General features: G+C 45.0%; 2 protein-coding genes across 5 annotated transcripts in view; one reads left to right on the top strand and one right to left on the bottom strand.

Moving 5' to 3' along the window:
• Positions 1–24,262, bottom strand: part of ptpn20 (protein tyrosine phosphatase non-receptor type 20) — a 336,983-nt gene that overhangs the window by 265,509 nt on the left and 47,212 nt on the right. The window lies entirely within an intron of this gene.
• mapk8a (mitogen-activated protein kinase 8a) overlaps positions 1–24,262 on the top strand; it is a 485,513-nt gene that overhangs the window by 265,507 nt on the left and 195,744 nt on the right. The window lies entirely within an intron of this gene.

The raw sequence follows: 24,262 nt of genomic DNA on the forward strand, positions 1-24,262 counted from the left end.
AAGGTGACCAATACTGTACACAGAACTCCAAATGTGGTCTCACTAGTGCCCTGTACAACTGAAGCATAACCTCCCTACTTTTGTATTCAATTCCCCTCGCAATAAATGATAACATTCTATTAGCTTCCCTAATTACTTGCTGTACCTGCATACTAGCCTTTTGTGATTCATGTACTAGGACATCCAGATCCCTCTGCACCTCAGAGCTCTGCAATCTCTCACCACTTAGATAATATGCTTCTCTTTTATTCTTCCTGCCAAAATGGACAATTTCACATTTTCCCACATTATACTTCATTTGCCAGACCTTTGCCCACTCACTTCACCTATCTATATGTTTTTGTGGCCTCTTTATGTCCTCTTCACAACTTACTTTCCTACTTATCTTTGTGTCATCAGCAAATTTTGCAACAATCCCTTCAATCCCTTCATCCAAGTCATTGCTATAAATTGTAAACAGTTGAGGTCCCAGCACTGATCCCTGTGGACCACCACTCGTTACATCCTGCCAACCTGGAAAAGACCCATTTATGCCTACTCTCTGCTTCCTGTTAGCCAATCTTCTATCCATGCCAATATGTTACCTCCTGTGCCATGAGCTTTTATTTTCCGCAATAACCTTTGATGTGGCACTTTATCAAATGCCAGTACATCCACCGGTTCCCCTTTATCCACAGCACATGTTACTTCCTCAAAGAACTCCAATAAGTTGGTTAAACATGTCAGATCACTGGCGGGCGGCTTCCGATTGGCCCGCCACACCATTACCTCGCTGCTCCCTCGCGCTGGGCACCAAATTTAAAATGCAGCCGCGCGTACACTTCTCAATGCTTGCAGCCCAGGACTGCTCCAGTCAACGCATGGCCCCAAAAGCTAGGAAGGTTGCAGCCCCACGAGTCAGTGACACATCTGTGAGACACCTTCTGGACACCACGATGTCCTATGACCCCACTCAGGCCGCAGAAGGCCCATCGGCCTCACCACTCTGGCTTGGGAGGCGGTGGCAGAGGTGGTCGGTGCCAACGCTGCAAACAAGAAGCTGGCCATCCAGTGTGGAAAATGGATGAATGATCTCATCCGGGTCAACCATCTCATCAATCTCAACTCACCCATTCGCAAACCTATCTCACATTCACTGGCATCTTACCCATCGCCAACGCAAGGGACTCACTCTCTCATACACACCCTCACATCTCCATCTGGCCTCATCTCCTCTGGAGACCATCTCCCCATCCTGCCTCTGGCTCCACTCAGCACACACACATGCTTGCCATCCTTCCCATTTGGCCTGGCATGCACCTTGCCCACACTCTCTCCTTCTGTCTTCATGCAGGACAAGGTCGTGACCAATCACCGGGGGAGATCCCAGATCCCTTGATCCCACATCAAGGTCCTCGCTCCATTCAAGAGTTAGGAGCCTACCAGAGAGGATGTGGATCGTTCCTGCAGCAATGGACGGGTTGGTGGCTAACAGCCATGTGAGGATCCTGCACCACATCATCCCTCTCTCAACATTACTCTTGAGTCCACTGTTCTGTGTTCAACATGGCTGCAAAGCACTGATACTGTCCACTTTCTCTCTTAGGCACATCTGACATGTTGCCCTCAGGTAACCTTGACCCTAATTGCATCACCGAGATGAGGACCCTGAGGGCAGCACAGTTGAAGACCCATCACGGCACTCACCACACCATCCACCAGCACAGCAGCACACACTCGGTGGGACCTAGATATAGAATAGCCTTGGGATCACAATCTGGTGAGCACAGCACACAATCTGTTCCACAACAGGCGGAGGTAGGGAGATCCATGGTCGCCGGCACTCGGAGAACTGCCGGAGACAAGGAATCTGCTGAGTCCGAGTCAGGTGAGGAGCCTCTGGACTCAGTCATACCTGAGTTGCTGGAGCTGCAAAGGCAAGCTCGGGAACATCAGGAAGGGATGTCTGGTGCACTCCTCGGATTGCAAGGGACAATGGAAGAGTCTGTCTGCCTTCAGTCTGAGGTGATAGCAGCGGCATGCCAATGCATCAAGGTCAATACTGGCAAGATGGCGGCTGCCATAGAGACCTTGGTCCAGGATGTCACTCTTGCACTGTTGTGCAGACCGAACTCCATCGCTGACACCATAGTTGGCCTACAGCAGTGTGAATGTGAGAGGGGTGGGGGGCAGCTCGATCTCACTCCAGTTTCCCCTTCTCCCCAAGGAGTCAGGCAGGGGCTGTCGGGCACCCTTAGGGAAGAGGACCAGTAGCTCGACACCCCTGAGCCATTCGCCCAGGAGACTCTGGGAATGTCCGGCTGATCCAAATCCCCTCTTGCCTGTGCCCCCGCCACGAAGTGCGTGGCACCTCCTCCTTGACGTCCTACAGGCGACGCTCACACACTCTGCACAACGTTGTGCGCACTCACCTCCGAGTTCCCCTCAATGTTCAGGTCGCCAGGGGCACGCCTTTGAAAGGCAGTTATGAAGCATGCCATTCTGACGCCACACCGACATGGGCGTTAAATTTGATGTGGGAGGATGATTTTGGTGAACGGGGCTTATAGTGAGATGCCAAAGTGTTGAAATTAGGTTCCTCAGTGTGGCAGCGGGAAGCACGGCCCGTCGCTGACGGGTGAAGAGGATGATCGCAAACTGGTTTCACGATCATGTAAAACTGATGTTCGTGGTTCAACAGTTTCAGAATTTCAGAATGGGAGGGGAGTACGTTTTAAGAGACGATTACAAAAATTAATGGGAGGCGTTGTTTGAAGAGGGAAGGGAAAGTGCCTGGAAAAAGTTTAGGTGACTTGTATCACAGTATTAAGTGTGAGCAATAGGTGATATTTTTGCAGTGTTATAATGTTCGTTGGGACTATGCTGTCATAAATTGATAAAACACAACTCAGTTATACCTCTAACTTTCCAAAACAACTCCCATCCCTGTCAAGTAAAATGACAAACGTTAGTCAGACAGATTTTTATTTTAAGAGCGATTAGCTGAGTAGCTCTTACAGAGGGACAGTATGGAAATGGCAAGCTGAATGGCCTCCTGTACTGTAAACGTTCTGTGGTTGTTCTAGATGATCAAACCCCCAGCTGAAGAGCTAAAGCCTAGAATGCAAAATGCCTCCAAGGTCAGGGAAAGCATAGGAGAGATTTTAAAGCAGAACCGGGAAGAGTGGTTAGATAGGGAGATGGGAACATGAGTAGGCCATTCAGCCCTCAAGCCTGTATCACCATTGTATTAGACCAAGGCTAATCAGGAACTGAACTCCACTAACTGACAACTAATATACTTACCGAGCAAAAGTTGCCTGATTTCAGTCTAGAAAGTTTAGATTAGCCTAACTTGCATGGCCTTAGTGTGAAAAAGTGATTCCTGATTTCACTCTCAAATGGTCTGGCTCTACTTTTAAGATTACGCCGACCTACCCACCATCAACCACCTCACCACACCCCTCCCCCAAACCCGCAATATCCCAACCCCTACCACCCACACCACCCCACTGTCCATCCCAACCCCCCACCCCCACTAACTGCCCATCCAAACTCCCTACACCCCCACTCCCCAAACTCCCACTCGCCACTCCACCCACCCACCACCACACCCCCCAACTCCCCACCCCACCAATCCCCCACTCCGCAAACCCCCCACTGTGCACCCCCCAGCCCCCCACTCCCACACCCCCAGCCACCCATTCCCATACCCCACCCCCAACCCCCCACTCCCCACCCCCCACTCATCCCATCCCACAACCCCCCACTCCCACCCCATCACCCCACCCCACTCCCCAAATCCCAACACCCCTCTCACAAACCCCCCACCCCCAACCCCCCACTCCCCACCCCCCACTCATCCCACCCCACAACGCATCACCCCACCCCCACCACCCCACTCCCCAAACCCCAACACCCCTCTCCCAAACCCCCCACTCCCCACCACCCCAGTCCCCATTCCCCACTGCCCACTCCACGCCCCAACCCCCACCCTCCAACCCCCCACTCCCCACCCACCCCTATCGAATTAGTCCCACTCCCCTGCTCTTTTCCAATAGAAAGAATTGACAAGGAGATGGTTTGATGATTCTGTGATCTTCATACAGGCGATGCTTCCTCATTAATAAAACACTGAATGTTTTCTGCCATTATTTCAAGATCTGGAAATATCCCACTCCGAGCTATTGAACCTGATGCTACTTCCTGTAATGTGTACAGTTTGGTCTCCTTCCTTAAGAAAGGCTGTAACTGCATTAGAAGCAGGTCAGAGAAGGTTCACTTGACTGATTCCTGAGATGAAGGGATTATGTTATGAGGAAAGGCTGAGCAGGTTGGGCCGATACCCATTGGAGTTTAGAAGAGTGAGAGGTGATCGTATTGATACATATAAGATTCTGAGGGGACTTGATAGGGTGGATGCTAAGGGGATGTTTCCCCTTGTGGGGGAGTCTAGAACAAGGGGCCACAGTTTAAAAATTAGGGGATTCCCATTTAAGACTGAGATAAGGAGAATCTTTTTCTTTCAGAGGGCCATTAGTGTGTGGAATTATCTTCCCCAGGGAGCAGTGGAGGCTGCGTCGTTGAATTTATTCACGGCTGAGTTAGACAGATTTTTGAGACAGATTTTGGAGTCAAGGGTTATGGGAGGCAGACAGAAAAGTGGAGTTGAAGCCACAGTCAGATCAGCCACGGTCTTCCTGAATGCTGGAGCAGACTCGAGGGGCCGAATGGCCTACTCCTGCTCTTCATAATTCTTCATATTCCTTTTTGAAGCATTTCTCTCCCAGAAGGAGTTTTCCAGGTTAAAAAAAAACGCTTTCCCCTGTGCTAAGTGATGGATTATCATCGTCATCTCTGGGATGAATATAGTTACTAACTGGAGTGGCTCGGTTTTGCATTAACGTTTTCAGCAGAGAGAAACCACATGGCGTGAGAAGGAAGTCTAGACCTGTGGCACAATAAATCAAGTTAATTAGTCGCAGACTAAATTTGCAAGACGCTGAGCTGGTGCAGACTACACATAAGCTGCACTGTGTCATGCACAAATGAATGTGTGGTGTTGGTTACTTCTGGGCGGGGGTCGGGGGGAGGGAGCTTTTCCTACCAGTTTTCTCCCCTGAAGGCACTCAGTCCTTGCTGTGATGCGGTACACAGGTGCTGGCAGTCGCACACACACACATTTATTTGCACTTACTATTCGAACATGGGGGGCATCACAGCCCAATCCAATCCTGCTCATCCTAGGTCCACAGTGGTGCGCTTAGCAGCATCAGCCGCTGGATGGTGAGCAGGAGATAGAATGCTGGCAGATCCTACCCTCCCTAACCCAGGAGCGATGAGGCCAGTGGAGAGTCGGCTACAAGTCAATGCTTGTTTTTTTTTAAAAAATGCTTTTATATCAAAATATCTGAAGTACATTTGTTGCTAAATAAGCCCAAGACTCTCTTGCCCAGTGCTTTCATCACAATGCTGGGACCCTTGGGTGCTTTCCTACAATACTAAAGGAAGTTTTAATTTGCATTTATATAGCAACTTTCACTTCTAGCATGCCCCAAGATGCTGCACAGACATGGGTGGGATTTTCCGGCCCTGCCCACCTCCGGGATTGTCCGATCCCGTCGGAAGCTAACGGAGTTTTTGGCTGGGTCACCGAATATCCCTCAGTGGGTCCTGCCATGACCAGATCGGTAAATCCCGGCCGGCGAGCGACTTTTGAAATGAAGGGATTGCTGTTTTTGGCAAACTGCGCGCAGCAAAATTATACAAACCGCAAACCGCATCAGCGGCGAGTGAATCTCTTTTTACTGGTATTGTTTGATGGAGGAACGCTCGGTCAGGACACTAGGAGGGTTCAGTGCCGGAGTTGCTGTCTTTCGGGTGAGAGGTTAAGCCATGTGCCCTCTCAGGTGGAGGTGAAGTAGCCTATGGTTCTATTCCAGGAAGAGCAAGGGGAATTCTGCCGGTGTCCTATCAACATTTACCCCCTGGCCAACACCACTAAAACAATGAACTAGTCATTTGCCTTATTGTTGTTTATGGGGCCCTTGTTATACATAATTTGACAGTTGTGTTTCCCACATCTCAATAGCAGCTACGCTTCAAGAAATACTTGATTGCCTGTAAAGAACGTCCTGTGGTCATGAAAGGTGCTATATAAATGCAATGCTTTCTTTCTATCTTGTGGCTACTTAACCTATCCAGTTCTGGCTGTCTCTCAATTGTATTTCATTCCCTGGCCAACGCTGGGGGAAGCAGGTCACACTGCTCCGTTACTAACCATTTGGAGGAATCCAAGGTTGCCGTATCCTCTTTTTTTCCCTGCAGGACCCCTTGCTTCCACAGTTGAGATTGAGAATTCATTGTGTGGGGAATGGAGGGTGCATTATTATTAACAGGGAGCGTTGGAGCATCACTGTCTCACTTGTGGTTTAAACTGCACCAAATGAAGTGCAATAAATATGCCAATGGACGGGTGAATTGTGTTTACTTTGGACCAGTACATAAGGTCTAATTAAAAAAAAGCAGAAGCAAAATTCTAGAGTTGAGGGAAGGACCACAACTGGTAAATATTGTATTGTGAAAAAACTGACCGGAAACGGATTCATCTGCTAATCATTTGATGAAAGGCTGCATTTACTGCCAACGCAATCCATGCACAGTTGTATGCAAGGCCGCCACCTTTATAGGAGGCAATGTGCAGCAGGGGCGCATACACAATCTGGAATTGCACATAATGCAGCAGCAAGTTAACACCTTCTACTAAAGGGAAGCCGTCTCTTTATAACGTTTGCAACCGCCTCGCAGTTTCCCAACCTCCAGCTCTGGAGCCCCTTCCCCTCAATCCGGGTCTGTCACCGGGAACAAGCCACGGAGCTGCGAACGGAATTGCGGCCATCACCGGGTGGATCAGAAGCCTCCCCTCCCTCCCCTCCCCGTCCCGATCCCGATCCCGATCCCGAAAACTGTGGGGAGGCCGCACCCCGACTGCCCGCTCGGCCGCAGGGCTCAGAAACTGGCTTCAGGACCTGAAGATCCAACCAGCGCTGTGTCTCTGGCAAGTGGCGTCATTGGCGTCTGCGCATGCGCGGACAGGTATCGGCGGCCATCTTGCTTTGGCAGGAGCCACAGCGTTGATGAAATAATTAAGGCGGAGGGACACAGGTTATAAAGGCGTCCCTCCAACTGACATTTGAAAGGGGCACAGATCACAGGGATAGACCAAGAGTCACGAGTTCTATTGTACCCTCCGCTCACAGGTCAATAGGGGCACAGGCTCCATTATACTCTTCACCCTAATTGACTAAGGCTACAGCTCCATTGTACAACAACACAATAGGCTCAGGGGTAAAGGTTCAATTGTTCTTGGCACCCTCAGGGTACAATGAAGTAAAGTAACAGTATTAGTGGTGTAGTGTCCATATTTAAAGGGAAAGGAATGATATTTTTTGTCACAACACAGACTAGCTCACATGAACCAGAGTGGCCAGAAATCGGGCCATGTCTTTAACGAGGCTGATTTTAATGAGGTTTTATCCTGGTAATTATTTCAGTTAGCCTCCGCGAAAAGAAAAGCAGAGTAAAAATCAGATGGTCTGATGACTGATATTGATGGCATCTTATATCAATCTGTTGCACTGGGGATGAAGGATCAGCACGAGCGACTAACATGTCAGGAACACGCTTAAGTAAAGATGACTTCCAAACAGAATTAAAAACCCTGAGTTAAACCGAAATGGCTGCAGCCTAAATGAATCACCACCCGTTGCTGAAGTCCTGGGAGAGACGTGGGCAGGGCCCAATTGATATTAGCGTAAGCTGAGATCTACAAAAAGCTTCTTTAATTTACATCCATGAAACAGTTCTTTTACAGCCCATCATTAACAAGAATAAGCAGATTTGCTTATTTGCGCACAAGCACTCGAATTTGGAGGAGTAGGCCACTCGGCCCCTCGAACCTGCTCCATCATTCAAAAGATCTGAATATAGCCCACTTTCCTGGCTGCCCCCAATAACCTTTCACCCCCTTGTTAATCAAGAATCTATCTTGCTCTTCCTTAAAATTATCCAAAGACTCTGCTTCCACCGCCTTTTGGGGAATTGAGTTCCAAAAGACTCACCAACCTCTGGTTGGGACATGAACTGAGGGAATGAGAGAACTTCAACCCTGTACAGGATTTTGAAAGGAAGGCAGACTTGCATTTACATAGCGCTTTTCATGACCACTGGACATCTCAACGCGCTATATAGCCAATGTGGTACTTTGTGAAGTGCAGTCAGTGTTGTAATGTAGGAAACTCGGCATCTAAATAATGCACAGCAAGCTCCCACAAACAGCAATGTAATAATGACCCGATAATCTGATTTAGTGATGTTGATTGAGGGATAAATATTGCTCGAGGACACCAGGGATAACTCCCCCGCTCCTCTTTGATATAGTGCCATGGGATCTTTTATATACTCCTGAGTAGGCAAATGGAGCCTCAGTTTAATGTCTCACCTGAAAGGCAGCACCGCTGACAGTACTGATCTGGGATCCAAAAGCCAATTACCATTTTCCCTGTCTGCTTCCATTCCTCCTTTCCTGAAGGCACTCACTCACATGGTTTATGCTTTGGCAGCTGTCATTCATCCTCTAATACCTTGCCCAAGGGCTAATTTTTCATGTGTGACAGTAAGTGGCAGCAATGGGTTATTCAAAAGTTGAGGACACCAGCTAATGTTCAAATAACACTCCTTTAAATTGATTTCCCGTCACTCACACAGGTTGCCTTTCTAAGTTTATATCCAATGGCACTAAATCAGCTTCAGGTCGTGTCTCCTTAATGTGTGCAGGCTTCAGGAAATTAGGATTTGTAACTAGGGGCACTTTAAAAGCTTTAGTTGCAGGGCAATTTATTGCAGATATGCAGTGTAAGCTCATGAATAAGTGGGCTATTAGGTCTTTTATACCATAGTATACTGGCTACAGCTTACTCCTGTAGCATTGCAAGTGATTCAGTCTCTAATCCAAGCCTCAATTTTAAAAATGGTGAAACATCAGCCTGGAAAAGGGTGCACCACCAACTTCAACATTTCACTAGAAACACAACAGAGTGCGGAGGGGCAGTGGGACTTGAACCCACCAGTTCGGGTGGGATAGGGACAGGGGGCATGGATGTTAAATTCTTAAAACTATGAAACTCACTCCCAACTTGTCTCCTTCATGTTTACGAGCATAACAAATAGGAGGCCATTCGGCCCCTCAAGCCTGCTCCGCCATTCAATAAGACCATGGCTGATCCGTTTGTATTTCGAGTTCTACAATCCCATCTACCCCCGATAACCTTTGATTCCCTTGCCTAACAAGTATCTATCTTGTCCTGCTTTCTACCCTTAATTAGCACGTTACTTAGATAATATCACCACCTTCAACACCTCTTTGTCCTTTTGTCTATAACATCTTTTGGCTATCTCCACCTATCACTGGCCCTCTATCAAGCTCTACCTGTCCCACCCCCCTTAGACCAGCTTATATTTCACCTCTTTTCTATTTTTACTTAGTTCTGTTGAAGAGTCATACGGACTCGAAATGTTAACTGTTCCTCTCCGCAGATGCTGCCAGACCTGCTGAGATTTTCCAGGTATTCTTATTTTTGTTAAGAATCTATCTACCTCTGCCTTAAAAATATTCAGTGACCCCACCTCCACCGCCTCCTGAGGCAGAGAGTTCCAAAGTCACACGACCCTCTGAGAGGAAAAAATTCTCCTATAAGGGTGACCCCTAATTTTAAAACAGTGCCCCCAGTTCTGGACTCGCCCACAAGAGGAAACATCATATCTACGTCCACCTTGTCAAGACCATTCAAGATCTTATATACTTCAAATCAAGTCACCCCTCACACTTCTAAACTCCAGTGGAAACAAGCCCAGTCTGTCCAACCTACCTTCATAAAACAACCCGCTCATTTCGGGTATCAATCTAGTAAACCTCCTCTGAACTGCCTCCAATGCATTTACATCCTTGCTCAAATAAGGAGACCAAAACTGCACACAGTACTCGAGATGTAGTATCAACAATGCCGTGTATAACTGAAACATCCTTACTTTTATGTTCAATTTTTCTTGTAATAAAGGATAGCGTTCCATTAGCCTTCTTGATTACATGCTATAGCTGCATACTAACTTTTTGTGACTGATCCACAAGAACACCTAGATCCCTCTGCACCTCGGAACTCTGTAGTCGTTCTCCGTTTAAGTGATACTCTGCTTTTTAACTCTTCCTGACAATGTGAACAACTTCAAATTTTCCACATTATGCTCCATCTGCCAGATTTTTGCCCACTCACTCAACTTATTTGTATCTGTCTGCAAATTCCTTATGTCTTCTTCACAACATACTTTCCTACCTATCTTTGTGTCATCTGCAAATTTAGCTACCATGTCTTCGCTCCCCTCATCTAAGTCATTGATGTAACTTGTAAAAAGTTGGGGCCCCAGGACACACCCCTGCAGAACCCCACTCACCACATCCTGCCAATCAGACAAAGACTGATTTATGCATACTCTGTTTTCTGCCAGCCGGCCAATCTTCTATCCAGGTTAATATGTTACCCCTTATGCTATGAGCTTTTATTTTCCATAATAACCTTTGATGTGGCACCTTATCAAATGCTTTCTGGAAATCCAAGTACAGTACATCTACAGGCTCCCCTCTATCCACTGCACATGTTACACCTTCAAAAAGCTCTAATAAATTGGTTAAACATGGTTTCCCTTTCACAAAACCTTGCTGGCTCTTCTCGGTTTCCTTGAGCTTTTCTAAGTGCCCAACTATAACCTTGTTAATGATCGATTCTAACACCTTCCTCATGACAAACGTCAGGCTAACTGGCCTATAGTTTCCTGTTTTCTGCTTCCCTCCCGTCTTGAATAGAGGGGTTATATTTGCTACTTTCCAGTCTGATGGAACCTTTCCAGAATCTAGGGAATTTTGGAAAGTTAACACCAACACATCTACTACCTCATTAGCTGCCTCTTTGAAGACTTTAGGATGAAGTCCATCTGGACCCAGAGACGTGTCAGCTGGCAGATTCATCAGTTTGCTCAGTACCACTCCCCCAGTGATTGTAATTTCACCAAGTTCCTCTCTCCCTTCCACCTCCTGATTTACAGCTATTATTGGAATGTTTTTTCTATCCTCGATAGTAAAGACAGAAGCAAAATAATTGTTCATTTCATCCGCCATTTCTTCATTATCTACTATTAACTCCCCATTCTCACTCTCTAGAGGACCAACACTCACTTTACATACTCTATCCCTGTTTAAATACCTGTACAAACTCTTCTTATCTGTTTTTATATTTCTAGCTAGCTTTCTCTCATACTCTAATTTCTTTCTCCTGATTAACCTTTTAGTCATTCTCTGCTGTTCTTCATATTTTGACCAATCATCTGTCCTGCCACTCATCTTTGTGCAGTTGTATGCTGTTTCCTTAAGATTGATGCTTTTCCTAACTTCTTTAGTTAACCATGGGTGGTGGGTTCTCCCTTTAGAACTTTTCTTTATAGTAGGAATATACTTATTCTGAGTATCTTGAAATATCCCCTTAAATGTCTGCTACTGTTTCTCTATTGATTTAGCTCCTAGCCTAGTGTCCCAGTTCACTTCAGCTAGCTCAGCTTTCATGCCCACATAGTTGCCCCTATTTAAGTTTAAAATACTAGTCTTAGACCCACTCTTCTCCCTTTCAAACTGGATGTAAAATTCAATCATATTGTGGTCACTGCTACCTAGGGGTGCCTTTATTCTGGGGTCATTATTAATCCTGTCACATTACACAATACTGAGTCTAATATAATCTACTCCCTGGTTGATTCCAGAATGTGCTGCTCTAACAAACTATCACGAAAACATTCTGCGAACTCTTTATCCAGGCTACTACTGCCAATCTGATTTTTCCATTTTATATGTAGGTTAAAGTCACCCATGATTATTACCATCCCTTTATCACAAGCACCCAATATTTTTTCTGGTATACTTTGTACTATATTGTGGTTACTGTTATGGGGCTATAGACCACTCCCACAGGTGACTTTTTTCCCCTACTATTTGTCATCTGCACCCAAATCAACTCTACATCCTGATCTCCTGAACGAAGATCATCTCTACCTATTGCACAAATGCCATCCTTGATTAACAGTGCTACCCCTCCACCTTTACCTAACTTCCTATTCTTCTTGAAGGGTATATACCCCTCAATAATCAGGACCCAGTCCCTGTCATCTCGCAGCCAGGTCTCTGTAATGTCTATCAGATAATATTTATTTCCTTCAATGTGCACTATCAATTTGTTAACTTTGTTATGAATGCTATGCGCATTCAGATACAGGGCCTTTAGTTTAGTCTTGTTATCTTTGTAACATCCAGTCTTGATACTTTGTGCATTCTCAGGTTTTTTCTCTCTGTCGCTTGCTGCTATTCTCCAACCCTCACTTCCCATAATACTATTTTCCTCTCTTACCTTGTCTCTACTCTTTGATTTAACACATCTTTCCACATTTGATCCCTTGCCCCCACTATTTAGTTTAAAACCCTCTCTACTTCCTTAGCTATGTGGTTCGCAAGGACACTGGTCCTAGCCAGTGGTTCAATTGTAGGCTGTGTAAAGGCAATATCATTTTTTCCCTAATATTACTATGGGGTACTGAAGCAGGCTTGTGTGTGTGTGATTAATTTAATTAAACCAAAGATGGTCATACTGCAAGATCTGAATCATCAAAGGGGTTAAGTGTAAAACAGGCATTTTGAAATAGAAATGGGTGAGCTAAGATGAAGTCTCAGCAGATACAGCGTGAATGGAATTTGTATTTGTAGATAAGTTGAGAAATTGTTATATTTTCAAAGGGATGTAATAAGATGTTTACAGCTGGCAAGATGAATAAGGCAAAGTTATTAAGTTTATTTTTCCCCAGAAGTGCTGGCCATAAAGACAACATGAAAGGTTTTTATACTCTGGGAAAAATAACTCCCAAAGCAATGGGATTTACAGATCAAAAGGGAGAAAATATATTTAAAGAAAGATGGCAAGCTGTAAGATCTTGAGAGGTGGACTGTACGAAATAGACCTATGAGAAAGCAGCCTCTAGCCACCCTACAGAAGCGTTGGTTTGCTCCAGAGTGCGAGGCTTTATTAAAAGCCTTGGAGCTCCATTGTCGAGTGAGAGGGAGGGAGAAGCTGTGAAATATCTCCCTTATAACAACAGTGGGAGTTTATGACAATATTGGTGGATGTTTTTATAGATTAAGAATCTATTTGGACTGTTGCCTGAAAGGGGTGTGTAACTGGGAGTCTAGTTAAGTGTCATGAAGAGATATTAATGTATATAATGTAATTGGAAATTATTTTAAATTGGACTTGTAGTAGGGTCTGTGTCTTTGGGCGTGAGTGTGTGTGTTTTAACTGGATTAAAGCCATCTAGTCTGGGTGCTATGATGTATAGTAGTTTTGAGATGTAAACAGAAAGTTAAAGGGTGCATTCAACCATTCAAACCATTCAAAGACTGGGGGTGAATTATTGCACCTAGCTAGCAGAGACCAAGCAATATGTTTATATTACTAATAAAATTGGTACTATGAAAGGGGTTTTATTGTTAGAAGAGGCGAATTCAAAGTGCCTGGCGATACAATGAGAATTTACATTCAAAGGGAAGGCTAGGAATAACCTGAGAGGGGTTTGTGTGTGCAAGTCAGAGACATGTGAGATCTAAGCCCACCTGTAAGCCTACAACTGTCTGCAAAGGAAACAAATTGAAAGGAACCTCATTTTGAATTCGTAAGATAAAATGTGCTTTGCCTGGTGTCTGATTAAGTCTATGGGTTGTTGTTGCCTTGGTGAAGATATTTACCTGGGAGTGATTAATTTGGGGATTTGCTTAATAGTTATTATGGTAGTAATTTGTAGATGTGTATGTGCTTAATACCTTGTAAAATTAATAAATGTTCAATTTAATTTATATTAAAAAAGCCTCTGGAGGCTTTGTGGTTTCATTTCTGAATTCCAACCTGCATCTCAAACATACCAGTTGAAAACATAGGTTATGACAGTTGTTTAAAGTTTCCCTCTGGGATTTTAAATAACTCAGCTTTTACCAACTGTTGTGTTAAATCATTAAGTAAAAATCTTTTGGGAGCTGTTATAAGACTAAATTTAACTGTATAACTGTAATCCTGTGTGTTTAACTTTTCTTTTGTTAATAAATGTTTTAATTTAATCTTTAAAATCTCCAAAGGTGGTAGTGGATTCTTTATTTCTGAATTCAGTGTACATACCTTCTCTTAATAAATACAAATTGCAAAATGATTGTGATAGCATGGCCAAGTTTCCCTTTGAGATTTGGTCAGCCTGGCAAATACCTCCTGGCATATCATAACAACCATCACAACGGTACAGCCCCCACTTTCCCCAGTACTGGTGCTGGTGCCCCACAATCCAGAACCCACTTCTTCCACAGCAGTCTTTGAGCCACGTATTCATGAGGCTACACGTCTCAGATGTTAGCAGGCTCTTCAGTTTGATGTTTCCAGGCCCCAGGAAAGCCAGCAGCTGAAGGGACGCAGGAACAGCCACATCCAGTAAGTGAGTGATTTCCTAGCACTGCTTGTGGGCCAGGAGGAGGAATCTTTTCCCTTGCACTTCACATTATCCTTGAACAATGGGCCTCCGTCTCTGCAGTCCGCCCTTAGGGGCTGTTACCTTCCGATCTCCAGGCCGTACTGCCAATCAACCAAATTATTGAAATTTCAGGGGTGTTTGAACACCCTGGACCCTCCTCCCTCCCCAAACTTGCTTACGACTGGTACCATCATGGGACAGAATGAGAAGGTGGCAGGAAGTCGTTTTAGAGGTAACAGCAACATTAGGGTCCACAAATATAAGATAGTACCTACAATCATGAGTTCAGGCAAAACGACTTTACTCAAAGAGTGGGAAGAATGAGGAGCTCACTATCACAAGGAGTTAAAGCAAATAGCATAAGTGCATTTAAGGGCAAGCTATATAAACACATTGTCTACTAGGTGGATATCCATTTACTGAATCAGGTAGCAGAACACATTCTGTGAACCACAATGGTTTTACTGTCAAGCTATAGTTCAGTACAAGTACCAGTTTTCACTCTTCCCTTCTGGATACTTTCCTGTCCAGAAGACAACCCCCGCTATTGGGGAAAAACCCAGCTCTTAAGTATAGGCTTCAATGAGCATCACCTGCTGTCAATTCACTCTGAAGCCTGTCCTGATTTACTCTCATAGGTACCTGCATTCCTAACGTTGTCACACATGAGGGAGAAAGAATAGGAGAAGATGCTGATCGGATGAGATGAAGAGGTGTGGGACGAGGCACAGATGGAGCATAAATGCCAGCCTAGGTCATCTCCAAATGACCTGTTTCTATGTAAAAAAAATGATAGACTTAAACAACTTCCTGCATCTTGAAACACGAGACATATGAAGCACATGGTTATGTCTGTTTTCCATGGGTCATTTTTCCTGGAACAGGTCACCTGTGGCCATCAAGTCCTGAAGTGGGACTGGAACCTGGGGCTTCTGCCTCAACTCTAACTTATGCCTCTAACTGCCCCGCCTCCACACTCCAGCCATTGGTCACCCAACTTGTCCATATTCATCATACGCAGCCTTCCCACACCAATTGGAAAGCGGTTTATTGCCTGCTTAAATGATTCTTGATGATCAGTCAAAAACCTTTTTCCTGCATCCAATATTGTTAAAACTAGTAAATAAAACCATTCACAGAGAATTAAAAAGAAAAGAACACTTAATGCCCTTATGACTCTTCCCTTGTCTGGAGATTATTCTTTAAGTCCTGAAGAGTCTAAGGCAACCCTGGAGGGGTGGTAAGCCAAGGGCAATCGGCTGTCTTTCTCGATACAGAATGAACGAACCTGTTATTTTGGAAAATATTGCATTCTGAAACTCTTTCACACACTGTTCGTTACAGGCCTAATCTTAAAATAAATCCAGAGACAGTTGGTCGGCCCAGTAGACTTGCTGTCATGCCAATGAGCAGATTTGAGTCAGTGCCTCCAGTTTCCTTGGAACGTAGGTTAAGGCAAGGTGGGGCCTGGACTGGTTCCCAAGGTGGCAAGCATTACAGGGCAAACTGACCCCAGGCGATTCCTCCATGGGGCGACAATGAGATCTTTTCTCGAATGAGACTGCGATGCTTTAGATTAAGCAAATTCCATTCCAAAAGAAAGCAAGCCACTAGTCATTTTGGGATGTCCCAAATAATAAATGAAGTGGTTCGTAGCCAGGTGACCTTGAAGAAGGTGGCTTATCGGCACTGTGAGATGTTAAAAACTAAAGGGGCATATGAGAAAGTAAGTGGAGAATAAGGGAAGCGTGGGGGTAAGAGGAAACAAATTCAAAGAAACGTCAAAAGGAGCAGTAACGAATTTCAAAAGGACATCAGTAAAATGATAAATTTTTAAAGCAAACTGGGACCCCTGAGATGAAAGGAATGTCGATCTGTAGATGTAGGTGTTCAAACAATGGCAGAGGTTTTTAATAAGTATTTTCCTTGATCTTTACTAAGGAGCATATCAGAAAGGAAATGCACCTTGAAAGGTAGGATGAGCAATATTCTGATGGCAAATTGAAAATTCTAGGAAGTTCATTAAGCTAAACAGAGAGCAGGTGCCAGAACCCAATAGACACATTTTAGGGTCATGAGGGAAGTTGCAAAGGCTCTAACAGTTTTACCACTAGGATTCTCCTCCAGGATTCTCCTGATCAACCACCATAAATTTAGTGGATAACCCATGCGCATGCACAATTGGGGTTTCTGCCAATTTTCCACCGCGTTTACACCAGCTTAATTGGAAAAATGATCAAGGAAATTCCTGGCACATTTCTCAGGGCTATGCTGGGTGTGGGTGTGTGTCAGAGAACTGCAGACCGCACAATGTAGCAGGTATTTTTAAAAAGGGAGATAGAGCTAATTTGGGTAATTACAGGCACAGGAAAATGTTACACCTTTGTAATTAATGATTCAATTGCCAAATATGGAGTTTTCTAAATAGTTAAAAGTAGCCAGCCTAGATTTTCAAAAAGGACAGAAACGCTTGATAATCCTCAAAGAATTCTTCGAGGAGATACAGTGTGGGAATTGAAGTGGATGCAGTGTTCAAGGACTTTTGGAAATCCTTTGACATGATGCCACATGGAAGATTATTTGGGGAAAATTAAGGGTTAGGGAACCGGAGAAATCAGCAACCTTGATTAAAATTGGTTAGAATGAAGAAAACAGAAGAGGATTTAAGGGCAGCTTTTTAGTATGGTTGAAAGCGGATAAAGGCATCCAACAGGGTTCAGCTCTGGGGTCAGTTCTGTTCACTGTGGACAGTGGGTTCCGAGGTTTGAGCACATATTCCAGGCTTAAATTTGATTGGAGCACCGCACTGTTGGACAAGATGTTAAACTGAGATACCATCTGCCCTCTTCGATTAAGAAGGTCTCATGGCACGATTCGAAGAAGAGCAGCTCTCACAGTGTCTTATCTGATAATTATCCCTCAGCCAGCATCACTGATACAGATTACCTGCTCTTCTATCTCAGTGCTTTTTGTGGGAGCTTTCTGTGCACAATTTGGCTGCTGTGTTTTGTCACATTACAACCTTCGCTATATTTTTAAAATATTTAATTAGCTTTAAAGTGCTTTGAGAAGCTCTGCGATTTTGAAAGGTGTTGTATAAATGCAAGCCCTTTGCTTTGGATGTAGGCTTAGGGGATATAATGTCAAAATTTGCATTAGATACCAAAATAGCAAAATAAGTTAATTTTTTATAAGGTCAGAGGAAGCTGCAAAGGGAGAGCGATAAAGTGGAAACAGGTTAGAAAGAGTCAGAAATAATTCAATATCAGCGTAAGAGGAAGGTAAACCTTTTTGGTACAACACCAGTGACTGTACTCTTCCACTATGGTGGATGATGAGAGAGATTTGGGGGAACAATCCACAGTATGCTAATTAAAGCAACACCTCAGGTTGATAAGGTCATCAAAAAAAAACGAATAGAATTCTTACTTATATCACAAGAGAAAATAATGAGCCTATATCAAATCATAAAAGACTTTAGTTAGGGTACTGTACATGTATTGGGCTCCAAACCACAGGAGTGATATTGAGACTTTGGAAAAACATGGATTCACTCAGATGCTGCTGGTATAAAGAAAGACTGGAACAACTGGGGCTTTCTTCATCAGAACAATGCAAATTAAGGGGCAATGGGATAGACGTGTTTAATATTATGAAAGGATCCGGCAGGGGAGATAGAACCAGCCTGTTTTCAACAATTAAGGGTTTAGAATGGAGGCCAGAGATATGAGATTAAACGTAGATCAGTGAGCAAGTATAATTTGCTTCTGCCGGGAGTTGAGAGGCTGTGGAATTCACTTCCAGGAGGCAGTAAAAAAGATAACGTTGAAGTTTAGATTGCACAGCTGAATAAAAATAAAGGAGATAAAAGTGATGTGGGAACAGAATGGGTAAGGTGTGATTAGCACTATTTGCTTCAATGGAGAGTGACATGGATTGAATTGACAGGCTGAGTGGACTCTTTTGTGTTGTAATTTATACAACGGGACTGACCGAGGCCTGAAACCCGGCTCCAACTCGAACTGAATGGTGAAGACAAAGTTTGAGATAAGGAGATCCAAGAGGGAGGGGCTGTAGGGTAAATGGGGTTATTGAGAGTGTGTCATGGAATGCCAAGTTTCAGCAACTTGTGTCAATGGCCAAGTAATGCAGAAATGATTTGATCTGTTTTTTCAGTCACAAAATGCTGAACGTTTTCAATTATATTACTTGGACACGAAACAAGCCAGAGTGCGGCTTATTGGGATTTAAATGTCAGTCAGCGTCTGCGAGAGGGTTAAAATTGTATCTGTCATTCATGGCATGCATTGAATATAAAAAGGCTGAAAAAGGAAGACAGTAGCACCAAACTGAAGTATGAGAAAGAAGGACGTGAGAAAATAATGGATGTTATTATTACTGCTGCCTAAAACTTTTCTTCCATGTGCTGCCACAGCAGTTACCATGAGATGCCACCAAGTGACGGACATACCAACATACGAACATAGGGGCAGGAGTAGACCATTTGACCCTCGAGCCTGCTCTGCCGTTCAATAGGATCATAGCTGATCTGTTTGTGCTTCGAGCTCCACATTCTCATCTATCCCCGGTAGTCTAACAAGAATCTAGCTACCTCTGCCTTTAAAATATTCACTGACCCCGCCTCCACCACCTTCACCACCTTCTGAGGCAGAGAGTTCCAAAGTTGCACAACCCTCAGTGAAAACATTTCTCCTCATCTCTGTCCTATCAGGGCGACCCCTAATTTTAAAACAGTGCCCCCTAGTTCTTGTCTTACCCACAAGAGGAAACACTTTTTAATGCCTGTTGTGTTATGGGCTCATTTGGTGCCTCATTTGAGACTTGTATGTTTAAATGTGAACCACTTATTGGTAATCCTCAAATACGTAAAGATCCCAGTTACTGCCATGCCTGGTGCAGGTTCCTTCCAGACTGTTCTCCAAGTCTATTACCATGTGACACTATACGTCATACCGTGGGTGGTGCTATTCTCCAGTCCCACGTTAACCCTTGCTCTACTGAGCACCTATACATTACAATGGCATGCAGGCACACAGAGCAATGCCCAAGCTAATGCTCAGATACACCTTACTCCAGTTTGGGATTTCATAAAATTCACTAATCAATGGTTTATCAGCTTGCCACTGGGGAAACTGGCAATCAGTGCCCCTTTCATGGCTTTGCATCACCTTAAAGGGTGAGTTCGAGGCTTTCATTTATCAAATACCAGAAAACAAGCAGTTCCAGCAAGCAACTTTTTCCTTCCTGAAAACACATCTTGCACTCTTTTCCAAATTTTTCTGCAAACTCTTCTATAATTAACTGACAACACTCCCAACTCTCAGGAGAAAGGGACCTGGAGACCCCCACGTGTGGGATTTGACAAATCCTTGCAGCAATAATGAGTCAAGATGGTGTTAGCAGCTTGTTGGCAGCGCACTCCATTAACTATTGAGCTTGTGATTTGGCGTCACAGATGGTACACAGGAAGACAACAAATGTATCATTAATGAGGGTTTTATTGGAGGGCTTTCACTTTGATGTGATGTTAGCCGTGCACTAGGCTCTTTAGATTGAAGAAAGTTGCATTTGGAAGACTCATGTTGGAATTGCTAATGCTCAGAAGCTGTTAAGAAGGGTAACCCATCCCCCTCCGCAGCTGGTAAACTGCAGGGCGCTGTGGCTGGCTGCGTGAATTCAACTGAGCAGAAAGTGCTTAAGGCAGTCAGCGCGGTCACTGCACTTAATAGAAAGTGTAATGTGATACTGAGAACCGCATCGTGAAGATGGGATGGTGGGGTTTTTTTAAATTATTCGGGTTAGAATGCCAACTGAATGCAGTGCTGACTCCGGTTTCACTGCCAAGCACGCAAGAGTTCCTGTCTGATTCTTGCAGTTGTCAGTTTTCTCCCTAGACGCACCTCAGAAAATGGGAAGGCTGTGTGAGACTTGCCAGGATCTGAATCCAAGGCTTGCTGGCCCTGAGCCCAATTCTCACTCGATTGAGCTACCTTCTCGAAAAACCCAAAGAAAGATTCTAATCCACTTTTTATCTGTTAAGTTGTTAAATCTACTTGTTAGGAGACTGGGAAAAAGGCTTGTCTGGTCAGCTATTTTCCATCGTGGTGGTGCTGAGGTGCCAGCCATGAGACTATTGTGTTGCCCCTTTGCAATGATGTAAACTACTAGAGAATATTTTAATGATCTCTTCTCCCGGTGGTTCAGTGGATAAACGCACCACCTGCTGTGTTACTCATCCATAAAAGCCAGACAATTCCAAGTGTGACCCCTGCTCTCTACAGATACCCTCAGCGTTGTCTGGGCAGGTGAAAGCTGACCAGTGTTCTCATTTCTCATTACCGTCTGGTAGCCCTTGTTGTGAATTACATGGATCAGCTTTCGCCAATACTGAACAACCCTGCAAGGCACACAACTTTTGAAACTATATTGCCGTTCCTTCATTGTTGCTGGGTCAAAATCCTAGGACTCCCTTCCCAACAGCAGCTACACCACATGGACTGCAGCGGTTCAAGAAGACAGCTCACCACCATCTTCTCAAGGGTAATTAGGGATGGGCAATAAATGCTGGGCTCACCAGAGACATCCGCATCCCAAGGACCAATAAAGAACTGAAGCATGCTCAACTGGGTGATATTCCAAGGCCTAACAGCAACCAACTTGCAATAAATCTTTATGTTTCTCTTAATCTTTCCTCTTTTATGGCCCTACCACTTAGCTTAAGATCCTGACCTGTTGCTTTTGATTGAATGAATGAAAACAATGAATTCAATAGTTACCTTACACAAAAGTAAAATACTGCAGATGCTGGATACCTGAACTAAAAGTGAAAATGCTGGAAATTCTCAGCAAGTCTGGCAGCATCTGTAGGGACTGAAACCAAGTTAACATTTCAAGTCGATGACCTTTCATCAGTGGGGTTGTTGTGAAGTTTTGAAAGGCATTATATAAGTGCCAGTCTTCCTTTTCCTCAAACTGAGAGGCAACAATATATAACAGACTAGAGTTAAGGGCCAGGGGTAACAAGTTCCCTTCCTGAAAGGGTATGGTGAGCTAGATAGGTTTTTACAATCCAGCACTATTCACGGCAAATTTTTTTCACCACCATTTCATCAATGTTTTTGGATATAACGCATTCAAGTTGCACCATGGCAGGATTTAACCTCACAACCATGAACACTCATTGCCAAGGCTCACAAACAGTAGCTAATTGGACAAAGTACTGATTGGGTGGGGGTGGGTCGGTGGGCAGTAGGGAAACAACCAATGCCCGTAGAGCTGCCCCATTTCCTGCAATACAACTGTGACTACACTTCAAAAAGCACTTCATTGGTCGTAAAGCATTTTGAGATTCCCAATGGTCGTGAGAGGCGCTATATAAACGCGAGCCTTTCTTCTGCTTCTCCTGAAGGCAGAGGGATGATGCTTCTGTAATCTAAACCCACCTAACAACAACAACTTGCATTTACATCGCATCTTTAACATAGTAAGATGTCCCAAGTGGCTTCATAGGAGTGCTACGAGACAAAATTTGACACCAAGCCGCATAAGGAGGTTCTAGAACAAGTGATCAAAAGCTTGGTTAAAGAGAGAGGATTGAAGGAGCATCTTAGAGGAGGAGAGAAAGGCGGAGATATTTAGGCTTGTTGCCTCTCCAAAGCAGTTGGGACCCTGCCCTCAGCACAGATGAACTGTACTCACCTCTAGCTGCATGAAAGTGGGGAAGGGGTGATTATAACAACACAACTTTTCTTTCCCCTTGTCCTGACCTGACCACTAATTTTTCTCTTCACCATCTCCAACGCCACCCACAGCCCCAATTTCTGCCTGCAGCGAAGGGGTCATCAAGCCATGGGTGGGCAGGCTTATAGCCGGCCTATAGTGACCTCGGACCAGCTGTTGGGAAGACGAGCCAAGCCAAGCAGTTTAAACGTATTACTGGTTTCTCATAACAGGGTGGAATCTGTGGCTGAGATTTAGGGATAGGTTTTCGGGTCCCACCAGGGCCTAGAGTGGAGACAGGCAGGGCCCAGTTCCCACCCGCCTCCAGGTCATTTTTGGGGAGGTGGGATGGTGGGACGGTGGGTGAGGGTGGGGGCGGTGGGGGTGGGAGTGGTGGCTGGGGGACACTGTGGGGGGGTGCTTTCACACAGCAGGGCTACCCACACTCTCATGTAACAGGTAGCTGACATGACTCATTATGGGCCTATTGAGACCAATTAAAGGTGGCTGCCTGGGATTTTCCAGTTGGACTCCAGGCTGCCACACGTGGCACGACCCAGTTTAGGTGCCTGGAAGCTGGTGCCCGGAACAGACCATAAGACATAGGAGCAGAAATTAGGCCATTCAGCCCATTGAGTCTGCTCCGCCATTCAATCATGGCTGATAAGTTTCTCAACCCCATTCTCCCGCCTTCTCCCCATAACCTTTGATCCCCTTACCAATCAAGAACCTATCTATCTCGGTTTTAAATACACTCAATGACCTGGCCTCCACAGCCTTCTGTGGCAATGAATTCCATAGACTCACCACCCTCTGGCTAAAGAAGTTTCTCCTCATCTCTGTTCTAAAAGGTCTTCCCTTTACTCTGAGGCTGTGCCCTCGGGTCTTAGTCCCTCCTACTAATGGAAACATCTTCCCCACGTCCACTCTATCCAGGCCTTTCAGTATTCTGTAAGTTTCAATCAGATCCCCCCTCATCCTTCTAAACTCCATCGAGTATAGGCCCAGAGTCCTCAAACGTTCCTCATATGTTAAGCCTTTCATTCCTGGGATCGTTCTCGTGAACCTCCTGTGGACCCCCTCCAGGGGCAGCACATCCTTCCTGAGATACGGGGCCCAAAATTGCTCACAATATTCTATTATATTCATTCATATTCATTATATTCACAATATAACAGGCCAGAGGACCCGTGCTCCAGCCAAGCCTAGAGGCCCTCCCTACTTGCCACCGGGCACCCTGTAGAGGGGCCCACCTCCCCCTCCCCTCCACCCCCAAGCCACCCCTTGGTGTCCTGGCTGCAAGATCCATTTTTTAACCCAAGATTTTTTTTTAAAGTTGGCAAGAGGGCGTCTCCACGTTGAAGTTCCCTCTCTCCTGCTTATCTTCCATTGAGTCCTGCTGCTCCTCTCAAGCTAGAAGGCCTCTGATTGGGCCTCCCAGCTTCGAAAGCTCACCCACCGTCCTCAATGCGAGCCCATTTCCAGGTCAATTAAGGGGGCATCCCAGTGAAAATGACAATGAGTGACTGCTTCCCCCCTGGGCGGGGGTGGTGAGGGGTCAGCACTCGGAGACAGTCCTGACCTCTGTCTCCCAACCAAATCCTGCACATAATCCCAGCACATCAGCAAAACTGCTGTTGTAAACACACAGTGTAAATAAGGAGGAAATAATTTCATAGTAGCAGTAATGTTTTACAAAGAGCATCCACATACTGTACTCAGAGATTACACTAATTAAATCAAACCTCTGGGTTTCAGTTTTAATTATATAACCCAATACAGATCACGCCAATTTTGTAAGATAATTAGAATGTGCCACCGAACAGTCCAGGTCTCAGCGCAATTCAATTGCTGGATTCGGGCAGGGTGCAGTTGGCCACACAAGGAT

Source organism: Cetorhinus maximus, chromosome 27 (genome assembly GCF_964194155.1).
Source record: "Cetorhinus maximus chromosome 27, sCetMax3.hap1.1, whole genome shotgun sequence".
NCBI lineage: Eukaryota > Metazoa > Chordata > Chondrichthyes > Lamniformes > Cetorhinidae > Cetorhinus > Cetorhinus maximus.